General features: G+C 35.5%; 1 long non-coding RNA gene across 3 annotated transcripts in view; it reads left to right on the plus strand.

Moving 5' to 3' along the window:
- Positions 1-16444, plus strand: part of LOC113227505 — a 71322-nt gene extending 54878 nt beyond the window's left edge. For all 3 annotated transcript variants that reach the window (XR_003310207.1, XR_003310208.1, XR_003310206.1), the window contains one exon: positions 16374-16444. This is a non-coding gene — a long non-coding RNA (uncharacterized LOC113227505). The remainder of the gene's footprint in view (positions 1-16373) is intronic.
- Positions 16445-20122: the final 3678 nt, after the last annotated feature.

A 20122-nucleotide genomic window follows, 5' to 3' on the forward strand; every position in this document is an offset into this window, starting at 1 on the left:
CCCTTTTTACGGATCGAGCACGTTTTTTCCTGAACCCCTTTATATATACTGTACAAAATATATATATATATATATATATATCTTAATTGGGCAATATATACAGACGTCTGTATATATTGCCCAATTAAAATGCTATTAAAAATCTAAAATATTCAAGAATAATACACATATGGCACAAATTTCATGAAATCTGCATCTATGTATATGTGTTGTAGAACTAATCGCTTCGAAAACATTGAAAAGTATGAAAAAAGTCAAGATTCTCAATTTTTTTACCATATCGACAATGGAAATTTGAAATGTTGTAAGGAATATTTCGTCGTAATGGAAAATGTTCCTTACGATATACAACATGTCGCTTATGACATTTCAAAATTCGATACATCGACTATATTATCACCCTTATATCGACGGTGGAAAGTTGAAATGTCGTAAGAGACATTTTGACGTAAGGTCATTTTCCCTTACGAGAAAATATCCCTTACGACATTTCAAACTTCCATCATCGTATATCGATTACGTTATGAGATCCTTTGTACAACCTAGTCTGTGACTCAACGTACTATTATTAGCTTACATCCGTACCGTGCCGCAAAATGTTTCCTAGAAGCGATTAGAGCTTCTAGAAAAGGATGTCCGGCCACGCTTGCACGACTTGGTGAAAGTACTGTCGTGCTCTAGATGAAATGCTAGGAGCCACCCATAAAAAAGCTCTATCCGTCTACTCCCCACCCGATCAGGGACAGCAGATTGGAATTAAGTCCACCATTTCTTAGCTTCATATCCCTGGCAAGCGTGCCTTACTTCAGGAGAATCAGTACAGCTTGTGTTTGGGTGTGGAGTATTGCAAACCATACTTTGATTTATGAAAGACCCTAGGCTCGTCCATGGTTTAGCGCTGGCTCTAGTCGTGCTGCAGTACAAAAACAATCCGCATACCAAGTTTGGGCAGATGCTCGACTGCGCAAAGCTCCGAATACTCTGAATCTGAAGAAAACTTTTATTAAGGGCGCCAGAAGCGCAAAAGCGTGTTACGCAGAGCAAAGTTCGATCATGGTGCTGCATAGTGGCCAAACTTGCCTCTTTTTCAGGAGGTAACTAGTTATTTTGATCTCTAGCCAAAGCGGTCGAAACAAGTTTTAGTCGCCCTTCTTTACCACCTCCACTGAGGCCGGATGACTTGCTGACTCATAGTGCGAAAGAGAAGGCGAATCTTTTTGCGTCACTCTTTGCAGAGAATTCGCGTCTGGATGCCGCAAGGAACTTACCACCTTCATTACCACACACTGGTTGCACTATGGCACCAGTTCGTATACTTCAAAAAGAGATACTGCGGATTCTAGACGTGAATAAGGCTAGAGAGCCAGCAGGACCTTGATTCAGAACTCTTCGATATTTTAACCGAATCGTTCGATTGGATATCGGTCTCGAATCGAAGGGCGCTTTCCGAGCTATTTAGAACATTCGAGTTTAACATTCGATACGGATTCGGATACGATATCGTTATCTAACAGCGTTTACGGAGTTAGGCGGTGAAATAGATTATAAGAAAAATGAAATTTCTTTTATATACATTTTTAAGACTTTGAAGTAAAATATAGGAATTGCATTAAAATAAATTAATAAAATTCAATAAAATCCAGACTTTATTTATAATAATAAGAGATTTCCATATTACATTCTAGCTTTGTAAACAATAGGACGTTCGGTAACTTTCATTCGATAACTGTGTTCTGAATACGTTTGTAGCCTGTAGTCTAGAAGTTCGAGTAATCGTACGGGTGTGAAGTCATTTCGGTTACGTTTCGAATACGACTGTTTGACGTTCGATTCGGGTGTTGTGAATAAAAATGAAAAGAAATCGGTCGAAAACTGAGTTATCGTAAGGTTCTGAATCGACCCCCAGAAAGGATTTCAGCAATAGTCCTGCGCAACTGTACGCCACCAGTGTTGTCTCCTATTCTAACACGCTGGTATCGCCTCTCCCTTGAGACTGATGTAGTTCACAGGTCGTGGAAGTTTGCAAACGTACAACCTGTGCCTAAAGAAGGAAGCAGAGCTGAACCTGTCAACTATAGACCTATCTCAGTCACTTTCATACTCTGCAAGACTATGGAACGAGCTCCTCATTGATCGCCAGTACGGATTGCGACGAGGGCGATCTACTGGAGATCTTTTTTTGTATGCTTCTCACTTAGGGACTCATCATTATGCCCACGTAATAAGAGCGAAAAGTGCCTTATGGAGCAAGGTTATAGAATGGCATAGCGAAGTATTTGCAGTGTTTTTGGATATTTGTGCCAAACCTTGTCAAAGGCTTTCCTTTGACAAGGTTTGGCACGCAAGGCTTTTAATATCAACGATATGTTAACTCCAGGTACCTTCGGATATGCTGATGACAGCACAGTTGTAGATAGGCACTTGACTAGTGCAAGGTTCAGTGGAGAAGAAATCCAGTCTTGTCGAGAGCCCATGGTTAGTCGTTTGGATTTGACAGTTAAGGCAGTCTCCGATTGGGGCGATGCCAATCGTGTCAAATTTAAAGCTACCCAAACGCATGCCCGGGTGCACGTATAGCAACCCTCCCTATTTTCCAGATAGGTACTGGAGCTGTAGGCACGCTCACTAGTTTGCGCAACTAACGGTTGCCACTGCTAAGCCGTTGACTCAAGTCTACTAATAAATCTCTTTTAATTGGTGGCAGACCTGTAGGCACTCTCATCTCCCGACGCCAAAGCGTCTCTCTAGTTCCGAGAAACCTACGCGGTTGGAGGGAGGGACCGGAGGCTATCTACCTCATCCTCTACTAGCTCTCCGCGCCAGTGCCGGAGATGACGGTCGCAGTGTCCTCGACCGTCATCCCGTCCGGGCATAGGCTTCCGACTTAAAGGGCAACCCACGTGTCCCGCGCGATATTCCAAGGATTCGCACGAAGCTTTTCGCTTCCACATTAATATGGCGAACGGCCATACCCAGCATGCAAACTTGTTCCCTGAACGGTATAAGTTGGGCCTTTCAAGACGATATCGTCGACTTCATCGTCACGTTCAATCAAGTGAGATGGAAGTCAAATACGCATTTAATTTTTAATTAAAAAGAAAAAATCTTAAACAATCGTAACATGGCCTTTACAACTAGTGCGTACATGTTTAAAATTAGTAACGTAGGTAAAGACGTTTGTTACCGTTCTTATACAAAGATACGATTGTGGTGTACGTCACGTTAAACACTATTGAAAGGTGTAGGAACAGATGTACACGTATCGTTGTTCCTTTTACGATCAAGAAGTTAATTCAATATGTAGGAAATGTACTATATCTAAAAGTGTAGCAGTGTAGCGCTGCTCTTAAAATCTTTATTGGATTCTCCAGATACTGTCGGTTGCAGACAAAAATGGTTGTGAATTATCATTATTAAAGTAAAGCTTAAATAGCATTGCGTACATTGCAGTATGCATTTGTCATATGAGGCTCGTCTGCCCCAGTCACTACATAACCATTTTTCCGTAGAAAGTAAGTCACGTGCGCGAGTGTGCGAGTCGTCTACTTACGCGTCCGGCTCAACTGGTGGGCGTCCATTGTTTACTTTATGCCAATAGGCACTTACGTAGCGTTTTACTTTTTTATTTAGCCCATCAAAAATGTTGACATTGCAGAACACGGAAAAAATACGGAAAAAATACGGAACTTACAAATTCGTAAACAAAATAAAAGTTTTATTTCTTATAACTTTGTAACTTGGCAAGTAAATCACGAAATTAATTATGGAGTTACGTCTTTATTCAGTTCATTCGGTAGGTACGTTGAGCAATGGCAGCAGTTTTGTCCCAAATTAACCAGGAATTTTTGTGAAAAATAAAATCTTCTGTAGGTATGATTTATCAAGTTTCATAGCATCTTCAGATCATTCACTTCCCACACAATTTACTTCTTAAACAATTATTATAATCTTGAATTATATCACGACCAGATCCTCGTCAAATGTATTCTTGGAATCTTTATTTAATTTAACTCACGAAATTGAGAAATTGCGTATGTACTTACTCGTATATATTTTTTTTATTGTTTGTGAAATATTTTATTATGATATTTCTGATTTGCCATTTGTACTAGATGGTACAAGTTCACGATTAATACATTTGTTAATTATTGATCTTCAAGCATGTTACAAATAAGAGTAATAAACAGACTTTTCTATACTACATTAAATGCTCGAGTGTTTTAATGGTTAGTTTACAGATTGTAGTGAGAGCTACTGGAGTTTTGATAAATATCTTTGTACCAACTTGTACGCATATTCATTGATTTTGGACAAACTATAAGTAAATATGAGTATAAGTTTAAAATTTTATGCTATGGAATTACGTATTATATTATTATTATTCCATAACATATGTAGTCAATTATATTCTGTAATAAACAATTGGGGCGCGCGTGTTCTGTGGGGTATAATTATATACCATTACGTTACAGATGTTCTTTGGTGATTAGTGGCGTGTCGTAGCTCACTTCCACTAATGAATGGACATTGAATGGTCTACATTCAGAATTATTATGAAATGATGTCTGATGATATGCTTGTTGGTGTGCAATTTTAGTATAAATACTATCCGTGTTTAAGTAGCCCTGTTTTAATAAATAATAATGTGCCAGACAACCACACTAAGGACTTAGTCTTAAACTATTCCTATGCTATGAGTACCAGAAAGTCGAAATTAACTCCAGTGTTTGACCCAGTACACCCAGATCAGAATCAATTTTAACAGTTTTGTGATGGACCCGTGCCGTGCATCGGATACTTGTGCGAAAACCACTCGCTGTAGTATATAAATTGTTCTTATTACTTTTATTTATTTTTTCTATCTTTTTTTTATATTATGTACCATTGATACACTAGGAGCAATGTTGGATCTAATTGTATGCAGTTTATATAAGTTTTATATGGATGTTTTTGTAGTATAATTATGAATTCACAACCATCTCAGAATATTAAGTGATCTATGTTTTTGTACTTTATTATTGGGTTTATCTTATTATATTAAATTTAATGTAACATTTATTATTATAATGAACTTTACTTGAAATGTGTTTCGTTATATATGTTGCTCGTTATTTTTTTCTTTTAATAGTGTATCTTTGCATTGAATTCCAGAGAATGTTTCAATAAGTACATTAATCAATTTTTATAATGGAACAGTTTAAAATAAACAATCTTTTAAAAAATGGAAATTAATTCACTTCTACGGCAATTCGCCGCAGCACTTTCTTCTCAATATTAGTACGCACACTTACTTTTTACCTAAAACTTTTAAAACAGTTCCGGTCTGTTGCCCAAAAGTAGTAATTGTCATCATTTTTGCATATGCTTGGTATTTTTGTGTGGTTTCTATTAGGCATTTGTGTTCTTTTAAGAAAATAGCTTAGCGAAAGGTAGTGTTTTAATACTTTATTCAAAACAGACCGTACTTCATTACATCCTTAACTTGGATTTTAACAATTTAACAAGATACAAAAAGCGACCTTTTAAGATCTTAGTATAAAATGGTATTTCAACGCGAAGTTACACTATCCAATATTTGTCCATGTATGTACTTATATAACATTTGCGACACGTGGCCAGGACATAGGGCGAATTTAATTTTTATTGCTTACAATTAAGCATTATTAATGTATATTCGCTAAATATTTTATTGCTGTATGGAATGTATTTTTTGCATTATTTTGAACATAAATCCTTTTTCGCTCCTACAACCTCTTTCCTTTTCCCGGCCACGTGTCTGTCGGTGGAAAGCGTTTTCTCCGAGCAGCGCGACGTCGGCTGCTCTTTACCTTATGAAAGACATGGGTAGTGAGATGTCCCGTACATCAAAATTCTCACTACCTTGTCTTTCATGCGGACTGAGCACATAATCTCCTAGACAGCATCCGTCAGCCCGCAAGAATACCACAACGCAAGACTTGTGTTAGTTTTATATATTATGTACCTTGCTATCTCCATCATACGAAGAAAATGTTAGCCATTATCTTAAAAATTTTATTTCTTCAATTAATGTGGTTTATTTTGTTAAGTAACAACAAAATATTTGCATAATGTATTAGCGGTTAACATTTTCTTTGTATTGTATATTATTACTATTTTACGAATTAGTGCTTCACAAATTATAATTCATATATTTTAAAATATTTTAGTGAACTAAGAATTCAGTATTGTAAATAACGTATTTGTTATTGTACAGTAACGTGATTGCTACCTTACCTGCTTTAATAATTGCATTAAATTTTGACATATATTATAGGTAGTATACAAATGAAGTGGTGCTATGAAGCGTGAAAATCAATTTAGCGTGTGTCAGTGCATCTACACAATGCTTTTAAATAGGATTTTCATCGTTTAATTTCACCCGGAACTCGTGATATCCACAGACGTAGTTATATTGCCTCGTTTAAGCTATGCGCTGTTAATTATGAGATCGCCTCAAATACAAGTTGCGGGAAGAGAATTTTCATTGTAGTGATTCATTGCGAAGTATTTTCGCCCTATATCTTCTAACGACAATTTGAACAATGTTTTGGGATTATTAGACTGCTTGTTTGTTAATTAATTAACGATCTCACCTTGAACCAGTATTGTATTTCGTATTGTCAATCTGCCAATCTTTAATATAAACATTACTTGGTTCATAGATTAGAAAGTGTTTCCTGGTGGTGTGTTAGTTACATTGTCTCGCGACACTTATCATTTATTCGTTAAATTATAGCGTAATTTCCGATTGATTCAGTTCTTGACTTTACGGAGCTCATTAGTTGCAGATTTATATTTATCTTCAGCGATTTTTCCACAACACGGTTGAGAGTATTCCCTATTGTTTACTCTCATTCTTGTTGTGTACCGAGTCTTAAAACCCATTCACTATGTATTTTTCGATATTTGCAAGTTAGAAGCAAAAAGAATTATTTCCAAAATCCAAGATCCTGAGACAATCCAAACTTCCAAATCCAATCCAAACTTTAATTAAGATGATGAGCCCATCGTATTGGTCGAATAGAAATACTAATTCCTAGGTAATAAAGCGAAACCTCATAATGGCCTGATATATTCATATTAATGATCGTTGCCTAGTACCATTGACATTGACCGTGTTCCGATCGCTCGGTCTTCGGCGCGAGTCAACGACTTGAATTACACTACTTAAGCTCATTCGTATTACAGTGCAATGAACCGCTGACACCGATACGAATGGATACGAATTACTAACGTGTTATGTTTTTTGCAACGCGTTTCGTAAGTTCGTGACAATACAATGAAAATTACTATACATTAATAATTTATTTTCATCGTATTTCAAAACGTTATTGGTTTAAAACCTATACAAACCGTACATCGATCTTTAATGTCACCGATGCAGTAGCTGACATACGTAGACTATACATACAAGTTACGTAGAGAGGAGAGCTGTCTGCGCCGGTTTCATGTATTTTTTAATTTAGTAGGTCCGTCTACTTTATATTACACTACACGCTACATATCGTCGCTTAAATGCTAAACGGCCGCATGTCAAAAGTTCACTTTTTTACAGGAGAGGCGATCAAAGTTTTTGATCTAATTTTTTAACATTTTAATATTAATTATAAATACAAAGATCGAACACTCAGAAAAAATTCCTTCGATCGGGCCGGTTTCGAACCGATTTCTTCTAGCATACCGTGTCAGACGCTATATCAATTAAGCCACGAAACGAACCAGCGGACCTCACGAAATTTTCTGTGTTTGTTGTCGTGTCTTTGTATTTTGGCTTTTTCAACGACTTTTTAGCCGTAGCGCCATCTATGGGAAATCCTTAAACTTATATGTCCAAATTCTTTGTTGAAAGTTGTCTTTCAGAAATGGAAAGGATGTACTTTTAAGAAGTCACAGTTTTTATAGGTGCACTAGAAGCGGAGTCTTACACGAAAGTCCATTCATATTTTTTTTTTGCAACGCCCTCATTAGAATTTCTTTAAATTAAAAATTCTTTAAATATCTGAGGTCATATCTAGGTCATATTCGTTAAATATCATTGGTTAGTTGGCTATTGTTTATCCATAAAACGTATTTAAAAACTGTTTACGAAAATAATAATAGTCGTATGAAAGGAATGCAACGTGTTGAGTCCTCATTACAAATCCACACATGTTGGAACCCGGTTTTCACAAGTTTAACTACTAGTTTCTCTGTATAGTCAACAATTTCTCACAATATTTATTCAATATACCACTTTACGTTCAATTACTTCCAAAGTCCGATTTTGGATTGAAATTTAAAGTGGTAAATTGAGTAAATATTTCTTGGTATTGTGAGAAATTATTGTATTTCATAAGGATCTTTTTCGTATATAGGTACACCTGGTAACTAGAGGTGGGCGTTTAAACGAAAAGCACTTTAAAAGTCTGATTTTTAAAATAAGCGCAAATAGATAACGCAAATAAGCACGCTTTTCATTTTAAGCGTAAGCGTTGGTCACTGGTCTACAATACTGGTACTCAACAATTTCATTTTTTACAACGTACCTAAGTTTCAAGTTGTGCCATCTATGTTTTCTAAACAAATTAATTCAACGTAATGTTGCAAGCTTTTTTAAACGTAAAGTTTATGCGCATAAGCGTTTTTCTAAACGACTTTTTAAGCGTCGAACAAAATAGCGTTTAAGTGAAAAGCGCTTTTACAAGCACGCTTTTGAAGCGTACGTTTTAACGTTAAAAAATAAACAGTTTTTTCCATTTCAACGGTTAACAACTACAAAAGTTAAACGGCTTATGTTTTTGAACGCTTTTAAACGCCAATGAACAAAATGTTAATATAATAATGTTATGTCATAAATAAAAATATAACTCTTTTTTTTTTTTACAAAAAACTTACTTATCAAAACCTTTAGTGGTCTACTCTTGCGTTCGCTATCAACACATCGCTTTTTTTACCATAAAAGTCTTTGCGCTTAAACGTTTTCTAAACGATTGTGTTAGCTTCAAACTAAAAAGCGTTTAAAAAAGCACGCTTTTTTAAAAAATCATAACGTTTCAAAAATTAAAAATATAAGCAGTTTTTCCCATATCTGCTGGTAACACATCAATTTTTTCATTCAAACTTATTGATTTGTTAACAAACTACAAAACCAAATTAACCGTAACAGCGCCACAAACACAAAATTACAACTCGATTTAACTTGCATATATGCTACGTTACGATCTTCCCTTTGAAACTGTTTTTATTTTTCGTCATTGTGAATCATATAATTGGCTAAATATTCGTTGGCGTATATATGAAATATTAATTGTTTATGTGCACTACCACAAAAATTAAAAAAAAATCAAATTTAAGGGAGGGAACCACGCACTTCTAATTTTATTTATAGTGTATGTTCTGTTTACAATAATAAAATCCATAAAAAGTAACTTTAACATATATTTATATAGATTCTTCAACAGCAAATTATTATTTTGTTAAATAAATATTTTCTGGGAATGGTCCTAAATATATTCAACAGCCAAAACAATGTGGTTATACTAACATGCAATCAAGAAATATCTGATTGAAATAATGTTAAATTCATCATGTTTACTCCCTGTGTAAATTTTTATACTGTAATTTTTATCGCTATTTCGAGCGCAATTTTTAAAAATCAATACACTAAATTTGTACTTTATAACACTGATACATGATAAACATGTAATAAAATGCATTGTGCCTGAAGCGAACTGTTTCATTCCTTTGAATGTCAATTTTTGTTTTATTTTTTTTAGGTATAACGATTTAAAGGCAATTGTTTGTATGAAATTTATATTCATGAAAAAACAGTAGTATTCACCATTTGATCTGTTTTCATCCCACTTCGACTGTAATATATTTTGAAAACTGTTTTCTACGAACCTTCCGTAAACTTTGTAATAATTATTTGAAAGCTAGTAATTTGCAGAAGTATGTTCGTACTATATGTACGAATGTACCTACCGTCATTTCAAGAAACTAAAAAGCAATATTTCAATTCACCAGGTATAAAACGATATATTTTCAGTACATATATTGATTTCTTTGATCGTATGAGAGGAATGAGCATTTAATTAATTGATAGCCAGTTAGATACGTGTCTACAGTGTCGTTTTGAGAACGGGATGTGCGCCGCGGTGTACCTACTCGGAAATGCGTTTCCGGAGTGAACTATTGTAGTGAATTTGAGTTTTAAGTTCGAGAGATTATAGCAATTAGGAAAAACTATTGTTACTAATGAATGATTATTTCTTTAAATACCTTATTCAATTTGTTCTTCAACTTGCACTGTAGCGATCCATATTTTTGTACTAAATTATTTAAACAGCGTATGTATTATATGTATGTTTTGTTGAAGTTTTGCCGTAATCCAAAATTTATATTACTAATTATTATTATTTTTTGTTTGACCTAGAAGATTGTACTAAAAAGGCTTTACGAATATTTTCCGAATTCAAAATTTAGCTTCGCAATCTTTACTGACATTAAAAGTATACTAGTAACAGATTAAAGCCGGATTTACATTTTATCTGACGTGTCGTGAAGAGTCAGAACGGTATCGGTTTCATACACACACAAGCCGTCACGACAGATTGCGACACACTAATATAAATCTATCCATATTAAATGTATGAAACCGATACCGTTCTGACGCATCACGCCTCGACACGTCAAACAAATGTGAATGTGAATTCGGCTTAAGCCATATAGGTCCCTATTTCCGGTCATGTGTTTTTTTTTTAAATGCATTGGATCGCTATTGTTGTAGGGTTACGAAACTAATAGATTCATTAAAAAGAAAACCTATTTGTTTTCGTTGGTCTAATTTGCAATATACCTTCACTTTAAAAAGCAATCGATATTTTCCATCACCTTAATATGGTTAGTTGCCAATGTTAATAAAAAGGACAGGTGGCTGGAAACGACCGAACGCGTATCCTCACTATTTAACGGCAGGCGCATGCGCGGGTGGCGTTTCCAATCTGCCAGTTCATTTCCGAGATCTACACAAGACGCCACGAAGTTGCGTGTGCCCGCCCTCCCAACGTTTGAAAAAAAAAATCAAGAATTTTAAATGTTTAACTTCGGATCTACAAGATTCGTGTGAGTCGTTTTAACTCTATTTTTGTTGTATTTAAATTACCTGTATATTTATATCAACTTCTATAAAAATTTTATCATATTCATCATCATATTCAAATTTAAAAAGTAAACACTATTTTAATTTAATGTACTTTCTTCCACGATTTCAAATGTTTTGACACGACTAAATCCGGCTTAAAATGCCGAACGGTTAAATCCAACGTTTGCTTTTTTAAGTTTTAGACGGTTCTTTACCCACATAAAAAAATCCTAAATTATATTTAGCGTTTCGGTTTGAAGATTTTCTCTTATTAAACATTTAAAGCATTTCGTTTCGTTCGCATGTCGTTTTTTCCATAATTTGTTGGATGCATTTTTAAAGTGTACTTTTACCCAATTCTTGTCTAAAGAACTATGTTTTCTACCAACGGTAGCAGAATTAACGGTATTTCATTTTTTTATTGAAACTAACGCGTATGTTCGTGATTTCAATATAACATTTAAATTACAAAGTTAACGTTTTCTTCTATATGTTCTTAACTATTATTAACTAAACACTTGTTGTTTTGTGTCTTCGTCACATGAATATCGATTACAGATATTTGCAAAATTTCATGATCGCTCTAGTTTTAACCGTTAGTTTAATTACCAAGAAACTAAATATATACTAATATGTTAATTAGTGAAGTTGGTTAAGACTTGACGAAATCTTGGATTTGATAAATTTTGATCCTTGTATATTAAGCAAAACTACCCACAACGGGTACATAAAATTAGCATTTTAAAATTTTTAAATATCAAACTTTATTTGTGGAAAGTCTTTTACTCGTTTATACTCTGTTGAATAATTAAAAATGCTTTTGTCAATATTCTATCATGCATGTCTCATAAGAAGAAAAGATGCATTTTCAAAGTATGACGGCGTCGATCGCCGATAGGATTAATTTCCTGTTCGCATATCAGAAATTGCAATACACGACGTCTTGACGGCGGCAGTGTGCATGATCTTGACGGCTATTGTGTACGCGAGTCTGGTCTGTTTCAGTGTCGGTATCTTTCCTGATTTTCGAAACAAAGGTAGATTGTTAGTCGCTTCTTAGTTTTTATGAAGGATAATAGAGGGTATGACGGTCTCAAATAAAGTGTCCAAACGGCTTTAGTATAATATTACAAAATGCAACAAAAATAGAAAGTTTATCTACTTATCTCGATCCTTAGATCATTCGTTACGTTACGTATCCGCCAGTGTGGTCGACTGTATGGAATTCGTACGCTGTATAACGGTTGATGATAGTGAACTTACCTGAAGCGTCCCCGGCATACCGCGGTCGTACACCATAGTCATGTTAACTGCATTCATTTCTGCGCAAAAACTAGCAGTATTTCCTCGTCACTGAGCTTGGTTAATGTACAAATGAGAATTAATCGACATGCGGGAATAAATAATAACTTTCAAGCTTAATCCACGTCTTACCAAAATTTGCCATTTACAGCGAGCGCGTTGTTTTGCTTTGCGCAAAATATGGTTACATAATTCAATTTAAATTGATATTTTTATTAATATTTATTCATTTCTATCATTAAGGAGTTCTAAATCTGTTTTAGTGAATAATTTATTGACATGATTATACTTTACAAATAGGGATTGGTAATGGATTGTCATAGTAGGTGGGAAACGATTATTTTAGATGTGTTTGCTCTTCAAAATCGACGAAGAGTTCATTCGTTCGTCTGTTGAAATGAGGTTTCACTGAAATCAATTTCATCACCACGGTAAATAGAGACATACAAAATTTTCGTGAAATTGCTTTGAAACTCAAACTTAAAAATGCTTAGTGCGTCCATGTGATGAATAAGAAGTTGTTCATGGATTTGTATGAAAATCAGAAAAATGTACATTCGTATCTGTATTTCCAAAGGTTTTTTTATGTTCTGTCTCCTTCTCACTCAACAGTATCTCCTGTGTGTCCACAAGCGTGATTAGCGTTTTTATTATTATTTATTGAGCGTTTCTTATAAAGTCGGCTTCGGTTTAAAAATATTTTCAATAATTAAGAAAAATATATTGAATATTTTTGAGGTGACCTCGAAAGCCCGCCGTTTTTGTAATAGAACCCTTTTTTGTGGAACGGAGTACATGGAACTGTTGGGAATAAACGTTTTTTTTGTTGTAAAAAAACCCTTGACGTTGACATTCACAGTGATTTTCACATGGCGGAGTTTTAAATTGAAATAGTAAACTTACGTTTAGTGAGTTGCTACGTTGATGAAATATAAATAGTGTTGTATTGAAGGACCGACTTTACTAACTCAATAATAGGTCATCAAGATAAATTATAATTAATTATTTTTTCATTTGTACGTATTTATATAAAAATAACCATTGCGCCACTGTACTATAAATACGTATAAATACGTTCTGATTAAAAAACCGAATACAGTCGTACAAGTGATTTAAAAAGAAAATAGTTCTTTAAAACAGATTTGCTTATTAATAATATTGCTCCACTAATTGTAGTGTTGCTCCAGCACTTGCAAAATAGCGGTTCGGAGTAAAACGCGAGAAACATATTTTTAGATATCTAAGCAACAAGTTTATTAACATAAATATATCTAAGCATATTATTGACATAACCTTGTTGTTTAAATTAGTACTTTAGAGGATAGCGGAAAACAAAATTGCTGATAATTTTCAGGAAGTGCCATAACATATTGAATTTTGTAATAATATTTTTTTTTATTGATAAAATGAGTTCTTTCATAAACGTTTGTCTGATGTTATACTTTGGCTCGTTTGTTTTCTGGGTTTTTTGGGTTTGGGATTTTATTTTATTTGATCGCATTAATAATAAAAAAGGAAAGACTAACTTTTTGTGTATATTACTTAAAGTTATGCAGCTTATATGACAAAACTATTATTGTGTCGAATAATAAATAAGTGCCTTCCTGGATAATTAACTCTTATGAATGTCAATGACAAGTGCGTAAGTCAATATACGAAAGTTGCCTTCAGAAGATTACGGATTTTCACCACATTTTCTGTCTCTTTCTGGCTAGGTGACAACCTCAGTGGCTTAACGGTTTGCACTGTGGGCACTGGATTTGGAGGTCCAGGGTTTGATTCCCGGTAGGACCAATTTGTGAAATGAACTTTTCTAAATTGGTTCTGATTTGGGTGTTTCGCGTCGTGCCCTGGATTGGAGTCCGTTGCTCTGGTACTCAATATATAGGAAATTCCCTAGTTTGAGACCAGGTAATTGGTACGATTGTTTGGCACATTATTATTAGTAGATAAAGACAGAAAATAGGAAAAGCTTTGGAAATTTTCGTGTTTCTACTATTTTCTATTTATATGCGAATCCAGGTCCTTATTCTCAATGCGCACTGTTTTTTTATTCGATACTTAATAATTATTGTTTTTAGTGCAAACCAGTTATAGGAATTGTTTGTAGAATGCTAATGTAATTACATAAGAACGAGTTCATCGCACTCACGTAACGTAGCAAATTATTAGACATATGCCTCGTAATCGTAAAATCGGGTATGTAGATACTCAAAAACTGAATTTCAGTCCTGCTTGTGCACTGAGAAATTTAAAAAAAAGTCCGAAATTTAAAAGCTAGTTATTTTGCGCCGTTGTCATTTTTTTTAAAACTATGAATCTTTTTCATTAAAATTTTGGAGAAAAGCTCTATATAAACCTGGATATAAATGGCAATTGTTGGAATTGTATTTGCATGAGAAGAGAAGTCTGGTCTTTTAATTCCTACTCATCCAGCCAATGCTTTATTTCCTTTTCTAAAATAATGTACTATTTTTCAACTTTGGTTAGTCGCATTTGCATTGTATTCGACATTTTTAAAATGTTCTTAGTTCAAACTAAAATGTTCCATTATTTATTTCTGTTACTATTATATTTGTTTATTTACATAGCTTAGATTGTAATTTTTAAATGTATTTATACAACACAAATGTACTTAATTGTTGTTAACTGATTTAATGAAAATGTAAAATAATCTTTAAAGGAATGTTAAACTAAATGTATTTATGGAGTAATCATATTGAGCATACTTGTGGAATAATCAAATTTATTTGTGAATGCCTTTGCGACAGTTGATTTTATGCAAGCTTTCAGGTTTATTCAATGTGGCCCTGCCATCAAAGTCGGTTTGTTATAGATCATTGCGTAGCTATCACAGCCAGCTTTGATGAGCATGGCCTCATTCGTAACAGCCTTCTCGAGCGGACGTCGTCTCTAGCAGCAGCCACTTCTCGTTTCTCGGGCCTAGCCTGTCAAAGCGGCCGTGAAATGTCTATCCGTCTTCATATCACAGCCACTTTGATGTGGTCGGTTTACGGAGACCGCTGCGTCCTAGGTAGAGAAGTCTTTTGCCAGTCCGTGGCCCATTCGTAAAAATGGTTGTGCTTTGTCGTCCACTCATATCACAGCCATTTTTGACGAGTTGGGCTGTGCGACATGACCTCGAACGGCGCGACTGTGCTTGCTGCATATCATACTTGTCTCTCACAAAGTGGTTGTCATGTGCGTTCCCCTGTCATATCACAGCCAGCTTTGATGAGCGTCAAGTGTGAACCTCACCGGCGGCGCTTTTTCGACTCACCACCACGTTACCAACATCGGCGTCTGTTGCAGCAGGGAGCCGACAAAGTGGTTGTGGAATGGTTCCATCGCATATCACAGCCAGCTTTGTTGACTCTTGAAGTTGCTACAACAACAAGGCAATCTCAAACACTCGTTGGATTTTTGTTTTATTTTATCCTTGATTATTTTATAGTCAACAAAGTTACATAATTAATTGAAATTTATATTCTATGTGTGCACTATGAGAAGTAATTTATTTATATAATAAATGTATGTGTAATATTGCTCATAATAATGTTTTATGTTGTCATGGTATAATATAAATTCTTAAAAATTTAGTTGTAGATCAAATTACAAATTCTTCTTTTTTACAATCGTGCCGTCAGTTTTACTCCACTGGTGGTACGCGAATAAATTTTCGTTCTCCTGTTCATTAATCATTATTTTAAGCGTAACACTAAAATATTAAAATTACTACACTGTTCTGGGGTTCAACAGAAAACTCGAAGCTTATATGTAGTCCAGTGCTTAAACATGTGCTCTAATAACTAATTTGAAGAGCACGCAAATCTGAGCATTGATCATTCATTCCATGCAATGAATTTTTGTAGCGCAATTCATAAAAGTTAAAATAAAAGTTGTAATATAATTTTTTTAACATTTTCAGGTTTGGCGCGATCCCTGGGACTACTGAACCGTCATTTTAGGAGAATCTTTAACAGTGATTTTAGTGTGTTTGTAATATATGATTATTATTGTTATTTCAACTATTATATATTTTTATTGATTAAACAAGTATTTGTGTCATTTCTATACTTGAAATCCTAAATTGTTCAAATCATATGTAAGTATGCTTTTGAATAATTTGGAAACTATTTAGGAACTCTAAGAGTCGTATTCTAGAACTCTATTCAATGCTCACGTCAGAATTGCGCTGGAAATACGACCCTAATGGCAGGGACTTGAGTATGATATCAAGTGCTTTAAACCATACTCAAATCCTGACTTGAGCATTGAGTAGAGTTCTAGAATACGACCCTAAGACTCAATTTATGTATATCGCGCATGCTCGAGAATGCACGCGCATTCCGCGTACGAATTAGCTCGTATCTAGTTTGTACGTTACATAATTGACTACAAAGTTCATTATGCTATGTACAATATCGCTACAAAAATTCACTTCCATTCCGTTCCGCCGCAATATAAATTGAGCCTAAGTCGTATAGGCAATATCAACGTTAGTTTTTTTTTGTATAATTTTTTTATCTGTCCGTAGTGAAAACCAGGAACCCTTATGATTTCGTCATAAACATCTGCCTGACTCCCTCGTTTGTTCAACCCAAACGAAAGGGGCCTGATAAGTCTGACGGCATTGTCTGATTTATATTTGATGTATTTTTATAGTGATACTATTAATACAATCAACTCCGTTAACGTTAGGCAACCAAAATGAACTTGTACGTTAAATTCAGCATGAGATTCAAACCAATCAATTCGATTTTTTTTTTGTGCCTTATTGTAAATAGTTATACTATTACTACTTATATAATTACCTTAATTCGCTTATACTAGACCTCATCTCTACACCAACAATAAGTACAAGTGTAGACTGATGGTTGTTTGTTATTTAATCACGCTGTAAAAGCTGATTAGATGTCTGTTTAAGATCGTTCGATCAGGGAAATTATGCAGTTTTGTTATTATATACATACTGTATATTATAATTTATAATACACATTGGCATATAATTAACCTCTTTCTTTTTCTGCGAAACAAGTCGTGCTTCAGCGGTAAGTACGTGCCCTATCGTGAACACCATTAAAGTACAGACGTAGTGGTTCAATACTGTAACTACATGGTAGACGAGTAACATGCAATGGTCATAAAAAATCCATACAATGGCAAAGGGAACTTGAAGACTAAACCCCCCTAAAGCGTGAAACACACAGAGAGCGGGTGCGAGTTGGGTCGTCCCGCGCTCTTCGCGTTCTTATAAATACACGGAATTAGACCGCCGCGGTCCCGACCCGACTAGCACCCGCTCTCTGTGTGTTTCATGCTTAAAGGGGTCTCCCTAGGACTGTCTAATCCTTAATAAAACTAACACGTCCAAGAAAGAAAGTACCTATACATCAAGTTCGTAGTTGAGAAAAGGCGAAGTGGACATTGTAATAAGTGGTTTTGGACCTTAATTTGCCAAAAAGAAAAATATTATTGAAGTTTTAAGAAGTGTTATGAAGATTAGTATAAATTTATATTCATATTTGAGTAAAATTGTACATCGGAGATTGACATAGGTAGATTGTAATTACTATTTTATTTCCATGTTTATTGGGAGGTACTTACATAACATTGAAGTATTATTCTTTTTTTTTTTTTTTTGTCGGGGGAAATCTTTATGGATACCCCTGAGCCCAGGGAGACTCAGGGGTTATGTGGGGACTCTCCCTCCAGGCTGGGTGAAGTATTATTCTGCCCTCAGAACGAGAAAAGGCTGTATAAAGTATGCATAGTTGTGCGTTTTTTCGTTACGAGGGCAGTATTAGATAGATTGATAGATAAACACTTAATTCACTAATATAACACAAATTCAGATTGAATACAAGAGGAAAAATATAAAACATTTTTATCATAGCAGTATATTAGTATACCTACATAATGTATGTATTAGACTAAAAGTGCAACATTTTCAAATAAATACAATGAGTATTAGTATCTATTTACCTACAGCATTATAAAAGCTAGATATTGTCTGATAATTTCTCGCGTCTACAGTCTGCATATTTCACAAGTACGTGAGGCGCACATAAGTTTCCTGAATAAATAAGAAAAAAATACTATAAATGGTCAGAAATGAATTTATTGTTTCTCAAAATATTCTCCGTTAGCCTTAATGCACTTTTTCATACGAGTGAACCAATTTTGAAAACATTTATGCCACTCCTCCGTGACAATCTCTGAAACATATTTTTTATACTCTAGACAGCCTCTTCAGGTGAGGAAAATCGTTGACCTCGTAACTGGTCCTTGATTTTTGGAAAGAAATAAAAGTTCCAAGGTGCCAGGTCGGGACTGTACGCGGGATGGTTCATAAGGTCAACGTTGTTCACCTTCAAAAATTCATTTGTCTGTCTAGCCGTGTGAGAACTGGCATTATCGTGGTGCAAGATGATACGGCGTTTACTGTTACTTTTACGGAGTTTGTCAATAACTTCCGGCAAACAAATGGTCGTGTACCAATCGTTATCTACGGTACAAAGATTCTCCAAAGCAACAGTAGCCACGTGTCCAGTTTTTTTTTAAATAAGAAGCAATCATCCGCTTAGAGGCACGGTGCACGCGCGCCACTTTGGTTAGTTCGGCTCATCTCGAAAGACCCATAGCTCGATTGCTGCTTTGTTTTGAGACCGTAACTATAAATTCATGTTTCGTCACCTGCTACTATGTTCCACACTAAATTTGACGCCCCTTCGTTGAATCTGGTAAGCATGGCATTGCACCAAGTGACGCGATCCGTTTTTTGAGCCTTAGTCAAATTGTGTGGGATCCATGGAGAGCATAGCTTTTTCACACCCAAATGTTTGTGTAGTATTAGATTGCATTTGACTCATGCCTATGCTTAAAGATTCCTGAATCTCATGGTACGTCACATGCCTGTCTGTTTTGATCATAAGGCGCACAGCATCGATGTATTTGTTGTTCACAGCTGTGGACGGGCGACCATCGCGAAATTCGTCACTGAGATTCACACGACCGCGTTTAAATTCTGCAAACCAGTTATAAATATCTGGTCCGTCCCAAAAGTATCGAACATTTTTCAGGAAAAATACTTTTATTGAACTTATCGGTACCATACATTAGTACTCTTCAAAATAACACCCTTCAGCATCGATGCACTTTTGTAGGCGAGTTTTCCATGCCCGGAAGGCCCCCTGGAAGACGTCAACGGGTAGGTCCTTCAGCGCCCTCGTCGTAGCTTCTTGGATGTCCTTAATTGTGCCCCAATGCTTGCCTTTGAGCTTCGACTTGATGCTGGGAAACAAGAAGAAGTCTGCCGGGGCGACGTCAGGACTGTAGGGAGGCTGCGGGACCAGCGGGCTTCGTCGGTCACCTCTTCCCTTCCGTCACGGAACATCTTGTGCCACTTCCTGACCGAGGATTCGGACAAGGCTTTGTCCTTGAAGGCCTGTTTAATCATCTCGTTGGTTTCCACAGTATTTTTGCCGAGTAGAACACAAAATTTCACTGCGTACCTCTGTTCTAACGGATCCGTCATCGCGCTACTTTTAAAAACTTCGACGAGGTGTCGTTTAGAGCTCTACGCGAACGCACGTCCTGCCGCTCCAGGTGCTCGGAGCCAACTGGGACCGGTCGCGCTGTATCGGCTAGATCCCCCCACCACTTTCTGTTGCCAAG

Source organism: Hyposmocoma kahamanoa, unplaced genomic scaffold (assembly GCF_003589595.1).
Source record: "Hyposmocoma kahamanoa isolate Upper Pololo Valley unplaced genomic scaffold, ASM358959v1 100021, whole genome shotgun sequence".
Taxonomy (NCBI): Eukaryota; Metazoa; Arthropoda; class Insecta; order Lepidoptera; family Cosmopterigidae; genus Hyposmocoma; species Hyposmocoma kahamanoa.